Below are 18,749 nucleotides of genomic sequence, written 5' to 3' on the forward strand. Positions count from 1 at the left end.
CAGCTATTTCATGGTAGTGCTTGTCTCCAAGCTCTAGGAACAAGGGAAACATTTGGCTGTGCTGATGGGTGCATGGAGTACTTTTTGGTAGCTGTAGTTGGACAGACATCTTAATTTCCCTTAAAGCAGTCAGGTTTCTTTTGAACGCCAAAAGTATATGTTTAACAACAAGACTATAAAAGTAGATAATGTAGTAAGAAAGGAAAGATTAGAAATCAGAAGTTTTGTGGGCTCAGAAGATAGCATATTTCCTGAAATGCCAAAAGAGTTAATGTCGCTTGGACCTTGACAGGTTTTAAATGTGCCAGTTAATTACTTTATTGCTGTGATCGTATCAGTTATTGCAAGCCATTTTATCTCAGTCAGAATCGTAAATGGATTCTGACAATGACACTCATAAATAATGAAAATCAATTGCTACAGTTAGCCACAAAATCAAACGGTACTTATGCAGTTGTGAATAAATGTCAGAAGTAAAATTTAGGGAGGGGTGGATGGGGAAGGAAGGTGTATATATAGCAGTAGGATATCCATAGTGGTGAGTGAACTGTGTGAAGGTTCTGATCTGCACACCTCAATGGTGTGTGCCACCAGTTTAAATACAGTCACACCACGTGCAGTTTTATGTGGCTTAAGCTTTCACAAAAACTGATAATATAAGCAAATAAAAAAACAATAGTAATGGTGTCATTGTTGCAAGTAAATATAGTACGTGTGACACCGCTATTTTATTATTTAGTTATAAGCATTTAAGTAAATATACTAGAGGAGATGGACTATGTATGCAGCTTTTGCTTATTTGATATATTATGTATACAGGCCAACATTTCAAATGTGGATGTCTAAAGTTAGGCACTTAGATATGTAACCTGAATATGGAGTTAGCCATCCTTTGGTAAATTTTGGCACAGTATATAATACACATTGAAAACTACACATTTTATATGAGAGACACACATTGTATATAAAGGATAATTATATACACAACACTCTCCTGGCTCTAAGAGCTTGAATGGTGCTTTGAGGAGAGGGGCAAAGAGAAAAAGAGATGCATTGCCTGAGTACTGATGACTGGAAACAGAGTCACAATGGACAATGGGAGTTCTGCCATCGACTCAAAAGTGGTACATGACAAGGACTGTTATGCTTAGAGATCCTAGGCATCTCCAAATGCTTCTACATATATGGGGGCGGGACAGGGGATGGCACGCTCACTCGCACCAGCTACACCACCTGTAGGATAAGAGTACAGCATTCTCTCTCCAATGCAGATTGTAACTGTTGGCAATATCTGACAGAGCCAGACTATAGCCATGCTCTTCTTTTCATACAGACAGCCACATTACAATAGTTCTGTGACGGGTTGGATCACAGAAACCCCCTTAGGGCTGCCAACTAATGTGCCAAGACTACTTCTGCCCCTGCTTTCCCTGCCAGCTTGGGACTCCAGCACCCTGTCTTGTTGAACCAGACATGCCAGTCTGCTCCAACCCAGACCCAGGGTCTGAACCACGTGCCCCAAAGCTGCAGACTTAACTGAAAGCCACTTAAGAAGTGTTCCTTTCTTTACCACTCAGATGCACAACTCCCAATGGGGTCCAAACCCCAAATAAATCTGTTTTACCCTGTATAAAGCTTATGCAGGGTAAACTCATAAATTGTTCGCCCTCTATAACACTGATAGAGAGATATGCACAGTTGTTTGACACCCCCCCCCAGTATTAATACATACTCTGGGTTAATCAATAAATAAAAAGTGATTTTATTAAATACAGAAAGCAGGATTTAAGTGGTTCCAAGTAATAGCAGACAGAACAAAGTGAATTACTAAGCAAAATAAAATAAAACATGCAACTCTAAACCTAATACAGTAAGAAAACTGAATACAGATAAAATCTCACCCGCAGAGATGTTTCAATAAGCTTCTATCACAGACTGGACACCTTCCTAGTCTGGCACAATCCTTTCCCCTGGTACAGTCCTTATTCCAGCTGAGGTGGTAGCTAGGGGATTTCTCATGATTGCAGCCAATTTGTTCTGTTCCACCCATTTATATATCTTTTGCATAAGGCATATATCTTTTGTCCCTCTTTGGGTTCCCACCCCTCCTTCTCAATGGAAAAGCACCAGGTTAAAGATGGATTTCAGTTCATATGACATGATCACATGTCACTGTAAGACTTCATTACCCACTTGCCAGCACACAGGTATACAGGAAGACTTACAAGTAAAACAGAGCCATCTACAGTCAATTGTCCTGGTTGATGGGAGCCATCAGGATTCCAAACCACCATTAATGGCCCACACTTTGCACAATTACAATAGGCCCTTGAATTATATTTCATATTTCTAGTTTCAGATACAAGAGTGATACATTTATATAAATAGGATGACTACACTCAGTAGATTATAAGCTTTGTAATGATACCTTACAAGAGATCTTTTGCATGAAGCATATTTTAGTTACATTATGTTCACACTCATCAGTATATTTTCATCAAATCATATAGAGTGCTATGTCACAAGTCCCTGCACCGATGTGCTGGGTGGGAAAGACTCCTTGAGCCCTCTCCCCAACTACCAAGATTATTTTGCTGGAGCAGTCATAATCTGTCTTTATATAGAGATACACACACACATTTTCTATGAGGCTCCATTACAGGCAACTCACATCATCTGCCCATTTGTCAGCTGCCAGTTTGCTTATTTTTTGATATGTAATTACAGAACTGCCAGTACTTGCCTGGGGCAATTTTTTAGTTCACATTATATTTTCCATTATAAAATTGCAACAACTAACAGGTGCATAGTGGAGCCAGAGCATCAGTCTCCCATCATAGCACAGAAGCTTAGATCCTTTTGATGCCACAAGGAAATTTTATATTATGCCAAGGACTTTGCATACTGCGGGGCCCAATCCTTGATTCACTGAACTAAATGGTAGTTTTGTCAGAAATTTCAAAAGGAGGACTGTTGTCCCCTATGTAAAATTTCCTAAATAAAACACTTACTTTTAAAAGTTAACAATGGAAGTGTGTTTGTCAATATAGTTCACCTACAATGTAACACATTCTGTACAAAAATTCTACATCTTTGAAAAACCCAAACATTAAAAAGTCTGGAAATTAACTCTAAAGGTATGTCTACACTGCAGTGTAAGCCCAAGGTTCAAACTCAGACACAAGCCTAAACCCCTTCCATCTACACACAAATTGTGCTAACCCAGAGCTTGGACCCAGGGTGGAGGGTCCACACTTGAGTCAAGGTGATACAAGCCCTATTGTTCTGCAGTGTAGATGCAGCCCCACTGGAGTCATGCTCTGGGGCTCTGCCAAAAGCATCCCACAGTCCCGAAAGGAGACTCTCTTTGTCCTCAGGACAGCCAAGTTTTACCACGCTGCAACAACAAAGGGCTAGAGCAGCAACATTTTGGGAAGGCGCTAGGAAGTTTGGGATACAGGTGGCTGGACTCAGACCCATGTAATGTACTGCAGATGCTGGAGCCACAGACGTGACCCAGGGTTCAACAATTCCTAACCTGGGATTACAAATGAGTGTGGATACTCAAGCCACAGTTTAACAAACCCAGGGTCTGATAACTTGAGTTCTACTACTCCTGGGCAGTAATCCTTTACGATATTTGGTTTGGGAACTTACCGTTTTTTTAATTAACACCAAAAATTAATTTAGGGTCCAGACATAAGGTCAACAAGAAGAAAACTCTGTTCAGATATATCGCAACAGGCCCGGCAAAGTAGGGCTCCATCCTGCATGCTTTAGATAATCAATAGGACTATAGTGTGACATTGCACTCCATATACTTTATGAAAATATGCTTGGAATGTGAATATAATGTAACTGGAATATGCTTTATGCAAAAGGTCTCTAGTAAGGTATCATTACAAACTTTATAATCTACTGAGTGTGTTCATCCTATTTGTATGAATGTATTGTTCTTGTATTTGAAGCTAGAAATATGAAGTATTACTCTGAAGTCCTATTGTAACTATGCAAAGTGTTGGCCATTAATGGAATCTTGGAATCTTCATTACTCACTGGCTAGCACTCTGTTTACTTGTAAGCCTTCCTGTATACATGGGTGCTAGCCAGTGAGTAATGAAGTCTCACAGGACATGTGAACATATCACGATACTGAAATCCATCTTAAGCCTGGTGCTTTTCCATTTAGAAGGAAGGGTGGAAACCCAGAGAGACACAATGGATTCCCAACTTGTGCGAAAGATATAAAAGGGATGGAACAGAACAAACTCTGCCAGTCATGAGAAAACCCCTAGTTACCACCTGAGCTGAAGCTAACAAGAACTGTACCAGGGGAAAGGATTGGGCCCAGACTAGGAAGGAGTCTAGTCTGTGAAAGAAGCTTATTGGAACATCTGAGGGTGAGATTTACCTGTATTCAGTTTCTTAATGTATTAGGCTTAGACTTGCGTGTTTTGTTTTATTTTTCTTGGTAACTTACTTTGTTCTGTCTATTACTTGAAACCACTTAAATCCTACTTTTTATACTTAATAAAATCACTTTTGTTTATTCATTAACCCAGAGTAAGTGATTAATACCTGGGGGAGCAAACAGCTGTGCATATCTCTATGTATAGAGGGCAGACAATTTAGGAGTTTACCCTGTATAAGCTTTATACAGAGTAAAACGGATTTATTTGGGGTCTGGATCCCATTGGGAACTGGGTGTCTGGGTGCTGGAAATAAGTGACTTGCTGAGCAGTTTTTGGTTAAAGTCTGCAGCTTTAGGGTTGTGGACCAGACCTGGGTCAGTGTTACAGCAGACTAGCATGCAGGGCTTTGGAGCTGTGCTCCAAAACCTGTAGCTCCACTGCTCCGGAGCTGCTTCACGCTCCGGGCTGCACTCTAAAGCCCTGCTAGCATGTCTGGCTCAACGAGGCAAGGTTCTGGAGTCCCAAGCTGGCAGTGTAAAACGGGCCCAGAGGTAGTTTCAACACATCAGGTAAGAGTCCCAAGGGGGTCTCTGTGACCGAACCTGTCATATGATAGATCATTTCTGTATGTAGGGAAGTTGGAGATAGGGTGAACTACACCTGACTGGGACATTGAGGTAGTGGATAGGGCAGGGGAAAAGAAGCTTACTTACCAGTAACTGAAGTTCTTTGAGATAAGCCGCTGCAAATTCACACTTGTGGGATAAAGCTACCTGGGCCATGAATTTCCAGAACCTTCTGGAAAGCACTGTTCATTGTGTCATTCGCTCCTCCCTAGTCCTCCCCACCCTGTAGGGTTCCAAGGGTATAAAAAGGAGCATGGCCACATCCATCCCTCAGTTCTTTCCACTAATTCAGGAATTCCTAACCTGAGACTCCAAAGAAGTGGGGAAGGTGGTCAGGTAGTGTGACTACGCTGAGACTCAATTCAAAGAATTCCTATTACAGATAAGTAATCTTCATCTCTTTTTCGAGTGGCCTCTGCATATTCCACTTGTAGGAGTTTATATCAAGCAATACAACCCCCAGGAAGGTGGGCTGAGGAGTTCTAAGTAAACAAAGACAGGAGAATTGCCAAACAACCATCAACTCTGGATAGCAAGTCAAGAATGAATAGAAATGACTGATCTGGCTCTCCAAAAATAAGTCTTAATGAGGGAACATTTTCACTAAAATAAATATATATCTACACAGACACCTATATAGATGCAATGTGTGTCATGCAGCATGATGCAATGAAGATGCGGTGATAATTCCAGGAGAGCAAAGCTGATTGTACAAAGAGCAGGTGATCACTGTACCAAAAAAAAAAGGGCGACAGAGAGGTCTCATACCTTCTTGATTATCAATCTTTGCTCTGGCTAATATCTCTTCATTTGTACTTAGACATTTACTTAAAATTACAAGTCTTAACTGAAAGGCAAACTAAAAGGCAAACTCCACCATATTCTAGAAAGAGCTAGCTACCAATAGCAGCAAAGTAAGTTAAAAATCAAAGAATACCTCACTCTCCCCAGACAACTCCTTCCTGCTCAGGAAACATAGTAAAATACAAGTTTTTGCAGTGTGCCTTTAAAGTCAGAAAATTTAGGCTATTTTGAACCAAGGGAGAGAGTGAACTCCAAAGCTAAGGAGTCCTCAAGGAGAATGTTCAGCCAGCAGTTCCTCCCCTTTTAAACTAAGAGAGCACTACTTTATATACCTTCACTGATCTGTGGCAGAATGGGACAGAGACAGTGCGAAACAATCAGATCCGAAGTCATTGGGTAAAAATCAAGCCTTGCTTTGGTTCCTACTCAAAACTCCGCACAACTCAGCTCGTACCTGCATTTCTGATTTAACCTTCCTGCTTCTCATGAATTCTTCACTTCATAACAGTCTCATTCCTAATTTTTCCCTTTGCATCCTTCCATTCAGATCATCTTGCCTTCTTCCATGCTCGCTGTTATGCAACTACCTTTGCTTCATACAAATCCTTTCAAGAACACCACTCTCTCCATGAATGCACAATGATAATCCACCATACAAAGATATCCCACCAGACAAAGATATTTAAATTCATCTTTTTTAATCAATTTAAAAAAATATAACTGAGAAATAAACAAAACATGAACTGCTTTGAGTCAGAAACACCATCCTCTTCTCTAAAAATAATATTCCATTTGTTACTCTACTTTCCCCCTTTTCCACACTTCTGGTTCCTGCCAACCATCATTTTATATATATATTTATCTATCTAATGTAGATAGTAAGCTCATCAGGGAAGAAATGTCTTTTTATTTGCCTGTAAATCACCAGGTATATCTAAGTCCTTATGATAAAATGTTGATCATGGATGTCCCTGAAATGCACTGAAATACCAGCAATCATTTCAAACCGTCTTGCAACCACCACTTTCCCCAATTGCCAGATGAGGGATTATTTGAATTAATTCAGATTCAGCCCAGTTATTTTTAATTTTTGTATTCATGCTCAAATGTGTAATGGGCACACAAAAATTAAAAGTCACAGTCATCACCTGTGTGTCATCCTGAATAGGTCTCCTGAAGGTACTGTATATACTACACAGATTTTTCATAAAACTCTACTTAGCAGGAGCTAGATACAGAGTGACACTACCCTTTTGAAACACTGTAAAGCCATTCTTTCTCAGAGTCTGTCAAACCTACAGAGGGTGGAATTCTATGTGATCAGCAGGCTACTCTGATTGTGATGATGAAACAGCTGTATTAACTGGAAAATGGCTAGCATATGTTGAACATTTTGTGTACTCCTAAAGTCATGAGAGCTGAATTAAAACTGTATGCAAAACATGGACAAGAACAGATTCTTCATAGTGAAAGGATAATCATGCTGTGTGCCATCAGACTGTCAGGACACCGGATGGATGAGAATCACTGAAGGAAGCATTATGGTGTGATGCAGTCTTTTTGGCTCCTGTGAAGCAGGGCCAGAATGGGACTTGTAGTTTACAGAGAGTCCTGAGTGACCTGCCTCCCAAATGGGGAACCTGTATGTCTCCTTTCTCCATTGTCAATCCTGGTCAGTTTCTCAGGACAGACAGCATCAGAATCCAAGGGATTCTTATGCAGTTGGAAGATATGGGTGTTGACTGTGAGACATCCCATCTGCAAAGGTCGTTTCAAATATTTGGTGTCCAGGCTGAAGCAGGGTTAAGAGTCACCTTTGAGAAACTACAGGGACAGAAAGGGGAAGGAGAAGAAACAGGAGCAAGACAGAGAAGGCTTAAAAGCAGAAACAAGAAGAAGAAAAAAAAAAAGATATGAGCAGAGCTTACTGAGCACTTGTCTAGAATCCGAAGGATGAGTATGCAATGTTTATGTTTAGGATTCAGACCATTAAGCATAGGAAATATACCTACAGGGAAGAGAAAGGAGAGACTGAACAATAGGCATGATACCTTCCCCTTTTGTCATGTAGCTTCCACAACATGTTTACTGGACTTTTCAAAGCTGCACCTATAGTGTTGCTTGCCACTGGGCAAGAAACCTTGCTGTCTTTTGTTGGAGAAGACTAACAACTAAGTAATAGGCTATACCTATGTTTACACATCATTTCTCTGTTTAGTATTATACATATTTGTGTTCCTTCATTTTGGTTTTGGTTTTCTCCTCCTAGTCCTTTGTGAAACGTATCCTTTTTTCTAAATCATCTTTCTCTTCCCCCTTCTCTTGAGTCATGATTTCTCTTCTCATATTTTTTCCCCTATATCTCTCTCCTTGCTAATCACATCCTTCCTCCTCCTCACTCTTCTCCAAGGTCTCAATCTTTCCCTTTCAACTCCTCTCTTTCCACTGTGTTCACCCCATTTTACCTCACACTTTACTTCCTCTTTTCATTCCCCGCTACTCTCAGTCCCTTCTCTCATTTCTACAAAGTCTCTATCTCTTCCATTACAATCTTTCCTTTCTCATTTTCTTCTAAAAAGTCTCTTATAATCTTTCCCAAACCCCATTGGCAGAAGTGAAGGGCAGAGACTTGGCTACCCTCCACTAGAGCCAAAACAGAGTACAGTCTTCATCTTCTGCTGCCTTCCTTATATTGCTAGACTAACAATTATTTTTCCAAGCAGACAAAATGCAGTGCCATCATTCACAAAGTAATAAATACTTAACTAGGTTTCCTTCTGTCAACCAATGGCCATAGTCTGATTGAGCTGTGAATTGCCACTCTCTCAGACATCTGTTTAAAAACTGTCACTCAACCCATGCCAAACAAACAACTGTGTGCCGGTTGATGGCACCGACTTCAGAAGGGCAAAATTTGTTCCTCTTAATGTTCTGCATAAATAATACACACACACACACACACACACACACACTCTTGCAGATGATCCCTTATGGGCACAAACTTGTTCTCTTTTTCTCTCTATGGGAGAACTCATGAGGGCTGCTAAAGTATTGCAAAAACAGCTCTGTAGAGAGTTCACCTAACTGCACTATGTATGTAAGGCCAGAGATAGGACAGTACAAGATTTCTGAGCTTGACAATTCCTTGATTTCAGATTTCTTTTAATCTTCCCAAATGTAATCTTCATTTTGAATGTTCCCTCTCCCAGACTAAATTTTGAACGCCTCCTCCCGCCCAAGATCAAATGTTACATTATGTATTTTCCTAAACATCATTGATATGTTTACAACTTTTATTCTAATTTCAGCAAATATTTCTGTTTACAGACTTCATTCAATTTGGGGCCTTTTAATTAATTAAAATAACTTTATATCTTGGAAGCTCTGCACTGATTCATCCTAGTGATTCATCACTTTTCAGCAAGGAAAAATGTCAAATGAACTCGCTCACTAGCCTAACCTTTTCCCACCCTATCAACCCATGCCATGTTTGCTTTACCTAAGGTGTGTCTGCACGCATGTGCACATGCATTTAGTGACTGTGCAGGGTTATGGGTAAGCAGTTGGCAGTGGGAGGGATGTGAAGCTGGAAGAATATGAACAAGTGATGGACCAGAAGAGGTGAAAGCCCATGCCTTTGCTCTTAAGGTAATGGGCATTGGGTAAAAGAAGATGGCTTGAAGTATTTTTTATTAATGAGCAATAATTCAGAGCCACTTGAGTTTGTGCTCTACTTTTTTCCGTAAGATCTGTATAGTGAGGGATATACTATGCCAGCAGTGTTGACCTAAACCGCCCTTTTTTCCAGGTCTCACCACCTCATTGTGTTCCTGCTTCCTAGAGGTATATGGATCTTGTGTGGATCCCACATTTGGTTTCTCTCTCTCTCTCTCTCTCTCTCTCTCTCACACACACACACACACACACACAGCAAAATCCCATTCAGTAAGTAAGTAATTCAGGAATTCACTTTCTTAGTGTTTGGTATCTATAAAGCAAAGATACTGCCATAGCCCCCAGTGGTGAACTTTACAATACAATGGCTGTCCCCACCCTCCAGCAGAACACAGGAGGAATAAATGACACTCCATGTGTTCCGGCAGTTAATACGACCCAGGCTATTTTGGCTTAATAAAAAGCAACAAAAAAGGAATATATTTAAATGAGATGGCCTCATTTTTCATGCTCCCAAATGCTGTATCTGGTTTGCCCCAAACTTTACAGAGACTTTCTACCCTGGCACAATGTCATACCTGTTAAATTTCAGCAGGATTAGGTCACTTTTGAGCAAGTTTACAGATGGTCAACATTGGGCTTATAAAGAAGGCGAGCTTCAATTTTATGTAGTGACTGTGATCAATAACGGATGTATGTCCCTGTAGGTAATTTCATCCCAAAGGATTGCAAAGCACTTTACAAACTAGACAAATATGAGATTCATCCAGCCATCTCTTAATAGCCAGGCTGCAGTTCAACCACCACAAAACACACTGCACAACAGTGATCACAGTTTTTGGCCACACTTTTATTTTAGGTACTTTTATCCCCATCACGGTAGTGTCTGAGTGCTTCACAGTATTCATCTTCACAACACCCCTGTGAGTTAGGGATTTTCTATTATCCCCATTTTACAGAGAGTCTCTCTGTGCCACAGTTCCCTAAGTGACTTGCCCAAAGACACGCAGGAAGTGTATGTCAGAGCAGAGAATTGAACCCAGGTCTCCCAAGTCCTAGGCTAGTGCCCAAACCACCAGACAATCCTTGCACTCACCTCTCTATTATGGAAAGTGTCATGGGAACTTTAATGAGGAAGAGTGCAAGTTTGAAGATTTCACATGAAAGATGGTTGATTCCCCACGACACACAGTAAACTGAACAACACATAATAATAAAACCTAACATTTGCAGCATTTAGTGCTTCATATGCTCAAAGTACTGTGAAACATTAATGATTAGTTCTTACATACCATTCTGAGTTACTACCATCAGATGGGGAAGTGAGGCACTTAATTTTAGTGACTCAGCAAAGGACACCTAAGGAGTCAATGACAGAAACAGGATATAGAGAACTCAATGAATCAACCCTGGGCCAGTGATTAGCACACAGAATTGTGAATCAGGAAGCTTGCGTTCTTAATTTGTGACTTGGTCAACCTTGCAAGAACACATGGTTTCAAGGACACTAGGTATTTCAAACCTATTGTTTAGACTATTAATTTATCTTTTCCTGTCCTAACATGTAGGATAGTGTTGAAGTTATCACATTGAGATACTATCCCAGAAGAGCCTACACTCTGGGAAAGAATGCACATGATAGCAATGGGAATGGACACATGAGAAAGTAGGCCATCATAATTTCCTGCCACTATCAGTCTTCTTGTGCATCACTGTACTATAATCACAATGCAACAGTAGAGATTTCTGAATTCAAACCCTTATTTTTCAGTTTCAAAATGTGGACTCAAAATGGTAAAGGTTGAGCATTTCTATTTTGTCACTAGATAATCTCCCTGATTTAACTGTTACTGCTGTTAGCTTCTGGGATGCTTTTCCAGTTTCTCCTTTGCTGCTCTACACAAGTATAATGAATATTCTCTAAAATACAACACACTATCACTCACAAGTGCATGATTTTTATAACAACTAAATATATCAATAAGGACTACTTAAACATGTATAGTACTGTTCACCTCTAAGGATCCTAAAAACACTTTACAACCAAACAGATCTACAAACTAGACAAGGACCACTTCACTCACCACTGAAATGCAGCCATTTCTGGTGTGGAAAGTGGAAGCACTGTGTTTTGTGGGGAGGTTATATTTTGCTGGGTTTGGTTTGCATTTCTATATTCATATTACATTAAACTTTGCTCATATTTGGTAAAAGTACAAAGACATTTTTAGCAATAGATTTTATCAATAGAATAGAAAAAAGGAATTGTTAATTTTTTTACTCCAAAATCTTGTGCTAAATATGTCTTTGAACTTGTACAAAATTTCTACAAAGTTTCACTTAACTATGAATATACTGCTAAGGAAACAATCAATATTTTCTACCCAGCTCTAGATAATACAAATAGAAGATGCAATTTCATGCATCTCAATGGGTTGTTTTAACTTCAAAACCTGGTTGCTGGACCATTTCAATAACAACACCTTTAAAAATGATGACCAAAAAATCAATTTGAATAGCTGAAATTTAATTAGAGTGGACGCCTTCATTTGGTTTTAGTTTTTAACAAAACATTATAAATGCACAAGTATTTATACCTGCACTTAAGGATAAAAGCCACATGGATGTATTTTTTGAGTTTCTACATCAAATAATTAGGGCTCTATCCCACATTATTTATATTAATAAAAGTCCTGTTGATATCAACAAATTTTGGATTTGCAAGCAATGGCAGGTTGGCCTTATAGTCTATATAGTGGCAGCTACTAGACTGCCCAGTCACAGAACTGAATTAAGGGAATACAGGGCTCTACATACCACTACATGGGGGTCCCTGTTTCCCACTTGGAGTTGTCTGGGGGCTTCCGTAGGGTCAGATAAGCATCTAGATCAAAAATGGTATTTGCATTTTCATACTTATAATAATAGTAATGATCAAGATCCCAATTGCACAACTTCTGCTCACACTTGTGAACACTTATACAAGTACTCCTATTGATTTCAACCTATAAATGTAAATACTCAATGAAATAAGGATTGCATGACCACATCCAAAATTTCTACATTTACAGAAAAATGGCATTTTATAAAACTGAATTGTGCATTTTCAGCTTAGCTATTAATAGTTCTATAAATACTATATAGGAATTTATATGAATGCCTGCGAGCGATGGCAATGATTGTCTCTTGGATTTAAAAACTGAGAATACCTTTCAGTGACTGTACAGGATCAGGAGCAAAGCACTACAGGTCCATATTTTGGTCCCCAGCTCCTGAAATCAGAATCTCAGCTTTTTTTTTTTAAATTAAGATTCTAGAGGCTTCATGATTGTGAAGAAAAATCTGAAAATGTGACGCAAGGGTAACTGATGCAGTTGGTGATGTCTGCCCAAGTCTGATGTCTGTTTGAATCTGCAGAGAGCCTGAAACAATAGTTTTTAGAGGTATGAACTTCTCTAGCACCCTCAATGGGGTATTAACTACAAGGTGTACTGCTCCAGGGTGCAGGTCACCCTGGCAGACGAATTTGTGGCAGAAGGAGAAGAGTGCAACGGGCCCTGCCCATTCATCAAAGCTGATACACACCAGCAGCTGTGTGTGTACAGGGAGGCTTCCCTGCTTCAATCCCTGCTGTCCTGGAGGAAAGAGGGGGCCCTCCTGCTATTCCTGGTGGAGAGAAGGGAGCCCTAGTACCATTATCTCTGCCACCCTGGCAAGGAAAAGGACCTTGCTACAACCACTCCAAATGGGGGGCAGAGCTACAGGGGTACATAGGACATGGTTTGCCAGGGCTCTGGATTAAATTCATCTAGGGCTGAACACTGACTTTGCATAAAGCCCTACAACAAGATTCTTCTCAGGAAAATGGCATAATCAATTTACAAAATATCTAATCCATTCTCCTTTCACAGGAAGGGGTTTTCAGATGGACAGAAAAGGAGGACTCAGCCTATCAATTCAGACTTATTAGAGTATCCACAAGGAAATCTGGCCCAGATCCTCAAAGGACCTACATATTTCAATGGGAGTTAGGTGTAGGGTGACCATATTTCCCAAAGGGAAAACAGGACACCTTGTGGGGCTAGCCCAAGCGCTCTCCCCACCCCCAGCACTGATTCCAGCCACTGCTGGCCTGAGCCCCCCTCCCCACGTGGGGCTGGCCCCTACACCAGGCCGGGGCTTGGCAAGAACAAACAGGACAAATGTCCACTTTTGTCAAGAAAGTAGGGAATGCTTGGACAGGGCTTAAAAAAGGGACTGTCCCAGCCAAAACAGGATGTATGGTCACCCTTGTTAGGTGTCTAAATATCTTTGAGGAGCTAGCACTTACCTCTTATCCTACAGATCCCAGGACATCTGCACAAATAAATGCCTTGACCTACACATCCTCCCTGGTAGTATAGTTCCCTGAAGGTCTGTATTACCACTGCCCCATGCTGTGCATGCATTCTGTAACTTCTCCACAAAGTGTAGAGTAGCATGAGTTTACTTTGCATTTACCACCATGTTTAGTGAGAGGCCGCTATGTACAGCAGCCAGGCGTGTGGAACCTCAATTCCATGAAGCCAGCATGGAGAAGTTTCCACAGGCCTGGGGGTTGGTAAAGAAGCTCTATTGGCTTCACTCCACCATCTCCTTCTGAGGTTTTAATAAAATAAGTAATATTATGGCACCTTCAATCCAATAAACTCATTATAATTTACAATGGAAGAGCTGGAACTAGAAACCTGACTCCCAGTCCCATGTTCTAGTCAGTAGGCCTTTTGAACTTCCCGCCCCCTTTGCTACCACAGACTGAAGGGAAGCATATGTCCCTTACTCATATTCCATGTCTCACTCTTGAAGTCAACCTTGGATAACCATGTATGCTGTCCATTGGCTTCAACATAACTAAGAAAGAATGTGTGTTAATAGCAGAGATATACACCTCGTCCTGTCTATACATCAATGACCTGTCAACCAGACAAGACCACAATAGCAAGAGTGGTTCCTCTACTTTACAGTACTTCACTTTGAGTCAGGCAGGAAGTGTTTGTGGAGATTCCCTGTCCATATTCAGAGAAGTCCCTACCATTACAATCAAGATCCTGACTACCTTACACTACAATAGGGTAACTGGGTTGAAGTCAGGGATTCTTCTCTGTAGACTCAGGCTCCACAAAATGCCTAATCAGGCATTCTCCAGCCAATAAAGAAAGAGTTGATCTCCCTCCAAAGAATAACTATTACTCTTTATGGCTGCAAAGACAGGAGAGCCATAGATCTTCCATGAGTCATCATGCACAAGAAGCTAATTTCAACTAGATTGCTGCCTTCGAGAAAGTATGTATGTGGCTGAGTGAATGCGGGTTAGCACTAGCTGCACAACTAATCAAATACAAGTGAAATGCTTATCTTAGCTGCACTCTGTAACAGAATAACTTCAAAAATCAACTGATTTTTATCTCCTGCAAGCTGAAAACCAATTAATTTCTTATGGTCACTTTAAAAAGTTACTAGCACATAATAATATGATAATATTACTTAGCACTTACAGTGTTTTTATCTTCAAAGCACTTTACAAACAAACTAATTAATCCTTACAACACCCCTGTGAGGTAGGTGAGCATTATTATCCTTATTTTATAGAAGAGAAAACTCTGGCAGAAGGGTACGTGATTGCTCAAAATCACTGAAATATCCAGAGTGTACTGGTGATACTGAGGTATCCTTTCAAATCTAATGCTCATATTGCAGAGTCCTGCTCTGGCGTTTAATAAATATGAATCAAGCAGAAACACAGTGAGGTTTATTAAATGGAACTGAGATTGGCATGGTGGCAAGGTACACTGTATACAAGTTTAAAGCTGTCACAGATTCTAGGAAAATAGACCAAGGTAGAAGAGGATTACTTGGCTCCATTTCAGTAGGACAGCACTAAGCCACATGTAACTGTTCAGACCTTCTGGTAGCTAATCTACAAAGCACATTGGTTTGGTTCCAGAAAGAACCACTTGCCTACTTTATGGCCAAAATTAGTTAATCATCAATAAGGCTTTTCAATGGAAAAGGCGCGCCAGGGGGTGAGGGAGAGAAGAGGAATTCCTATATAAAACAATGGTAAGAAAGAGCTATTTAACCTGTGGGTTTAAATACAGGAGTTTAAGGTTGAATAAACATGACTATCAAAATCCTTTAATCCTGCAGTTGACATTTATGGTGACAGAAAAAGATTAATCATTTTGTTCTCTAAATGAATCAATTTGAGAAGCTAATATTTAAAAGTAATAAACTTTAAGTCACATTAATTAGGACTTGAGTTGTGATTAATGTACGCAGTCTTTCAAAACAATATATCTGCCTCACAAATGTTCACATTCTTTTAAATAAATAAATAGATCCAAGCAACAGTACTTTTCAGTTCCCCGCTTTGCAAGGTGGGTGGATTCAGAGAGTGGGGAGATCAGAGAATTGCATTCACACAGGTGAGGAATGATAACATTCGCTATGATATAGCAGGCAGTGTACAAACCACCACATGCAGCTTTTCTTGACTGCATCCCATATTTCTAATCTACAGCACTAGCAAGGAAAAAAGACCTGACTTTTAAAGACCAGCACCTCTTTCTTCACCTGGAAATATTTATTGGTGCAGTTAATGTAATTTAGTTGTTTAAGTATCCTCATGCAATAAATGGCACTAATGTACTCATAGGTATTTGCAGTCATAAAACTGAAGGGGGGAAAAGGGAATTTGGGTTGAAAGCCAGGTACAGATAGTGAATTGTAATGTTTAGTGAACATTGCAAAGTCATTCCTGCTGCCAGCTACAAAGACAACATGCAGGCTACATTTCAAATCAAACCTTCAAAAATAAAGTCTTGCATAACCTATGCATTGCCTCACCGAGGCTCTACAATGGAAGAGGACTCCTCTACCTTTGCTTTTGAGATTGGAGCACTTCTGATAAAATATGGTAATTACTTAGTGCAAATTCATATTTCATCCCAAAATCTGATCTGTACAGGCAGCCCTCAGTCCCTGTAAAGAAACCCTTTGACTTCAGTGGTATTCTACACAGGGGTAAAGGTCTTCCCATGTGGAACAGATTACAGGATCAACATTCTTGCATGCAACAATATGACAGTTTGAAAGGGAACAACCACAATTTAAAAAAAAATCCAAAAGTATCAGACATTTTTAAGGTGTACTGTGAAATTTTCACAAAATATTCCAGTAATTGAAATTCTTATATATCTTAAATAGTAAGAATGAACATCTAATAGTGCAATAAGAGAATATATTTGGAAGAGTGGTAATGAGTCAAATACACGAGAAGCAAAATAAATGTAAAAGTGCTTTGTACAGATATACTAAACTATTAAGAAAAATATAGTGCAAACACTAATTGTATTTTATATAATGAAATGAAGTAAATTTATGTAAACAAACAAATAGGATTTTTAAAAAACAACATCTTGATTAAAAATAACACTTGCACCCTTTGTGCTAAAAACTGTATTCGATTCTTTTTTCCAATCTGTTTTGGAATGTTTTCAGATATTTAAAGATGGCTGCTTTGTTTTAATTCTTTGCTCAGATATAGTTTAGTAAGTTATTTTTATACAAGTATTAGGGCACAATCCTGCTCTCACTAACATCAATTGGAAATTTTCTATTATTAGGGGAGTGCATTTGGCTTTCATTGAATGACTGCTCTTTATTATGTACCAGACAAACTTTAAGAATTATTTCTCTTTGTGAAAGAACTTCAAGTTTGAGTTCTGCACATTCTGCTTTAGTCCCTGATTGAGGAAGGTATTAAACCATGGACCTAACTTTAAGCACGTGAACAGTCCCACTGAGTTCAACTGGACTACTTGTGTGCATAACCAGGGACTTAGCAGTACCAGAATTTTTGTTATTCATAGCTTTAAATATCCTCCACCTTTTGCTAAAATTATCACTAGCAAAAAAACCATCCTCTCCCTCTCCAAAAAAACTACAGGGTACCAAAAATACATATTTTCCTTTTTGATGGTGAACATTTGCCTGAAAATTATGTCATCCAGTATCAAAAATTAGATTGACAAAGACTAGCTATTTATTGAAAAATGCAATGTAAAACTGACTACATAAAATAATAATAAAAAATGTCCCCATTGACCTCAGTACAATTAGGCTTGGACTCGTTGTTTACATCAACTGGATGCTAGGGGCTGTTCTCTGAGGAAAATATCAGACTTTTTAAAAAAAGATTATTAAATTTGTCTTCAGTTAATTGTCAATTATTTCTCCACAATGAAGCTATTACAAATTATAAACACAGTAAATGAAAAATGATCTAACTCATTTAACAATTGAAAACCAAAACCGTGTACTCTGGCATCAAAATACATTTGAACAAGAATCTCTATCTTCCTTTAGTTACTAAACTGAGCAAAATACACAAAAAGCTGTTGCCTAAATCGCACCTCCCTAAAAATCCGTATCTGATCTTTCAATTATTTTTATATTCCTGTAGCAGAGTGCGGCAGGGCCCCCTTGGCTCCTGCCTCTACTAGGTTCACAAAGTCACTCTGAGACCCTGGGGTTAGTAGCCACTGGTGCAGTTTATTTACAGACTTGTTCCCACCACCACTTCATCATATACAGTTGGCCCTTCACCATCTGCAGGCAGGAGGGATGAGCTACTTCCCTACTTCTGCTCCCTGCCTTTTCCCTTCCTTTGCTTCCCCGTCTCCTGCCCAGTTTCCTTCCTCTGAGGGTTTTATACAGCCCCAGGCTAATTAGGTGGCAGATGTCTCTGCTTCCCCAATTAGGGCCAGGTTACCTCCAGCCAGCTCTAATTTATTCCTCGAAATGGGAGCTGGCGTGACAGAGGGCTGAATCAGCAATGCTTTGCCCGGCACCCTGTCACAATGTCCTTGTCCCTAAAATATACACTTAGGAGAAACTCCTTATGCAGGGGAATTCTCTGCTTGTGTACAGCTGACAGACACCCATTTCCCCAGCCCTGGCATGAGGTGGAGGGGATATGTTGGGGCAGGGTAGGGAGAGGGTATAGTAGACCTCTGCCTTTACTTTATTTTAATTGTTTTTGTAGATTTTACTCCCCATTCACTTAGCAAACTTGAGGTTTAAATTAGGACCATTGGTATGTAGCTCTGTACACAATATGTATTTTTAAAGAGAAAACAAAAATATATATTGGAAAAATATCTTTTTTATATTTATAATGCTTTGGAATGAC

At 39.7% G+C, this 18,749-nt stretch overlaps 1 protein-coding gene across 4 annotated transcripts in view; it reads right to left on the minus strand.

Annotated features, from left to right (window-relative positions):
- The window catches only part of TENM3 (teneurin transmembrane protein 3), a 982,465-nt gene that overhangs the window by 457,603 nt on the left and 506,113 nt on the right, over nucleotides 1–18,749 (minus strand). The window lies entirely within an intron of this gene.

Source organism: Malaclemys terrapin, chromosome 5 (genome assembly GCF_027887155.1).
Source record: "Malaclemys terrapin pileata isolate rMalTer1 chromosome 5, rMalTer1.hap1, whole genome shotgun sequence".
In the NCBI taxonomy this organism is placed as follows: domain Eukaryota; kingdom Metazoa; phylum Chordata; order Testudines; family Emydidae; genus Malaclemys; species Malaclemys terrapin.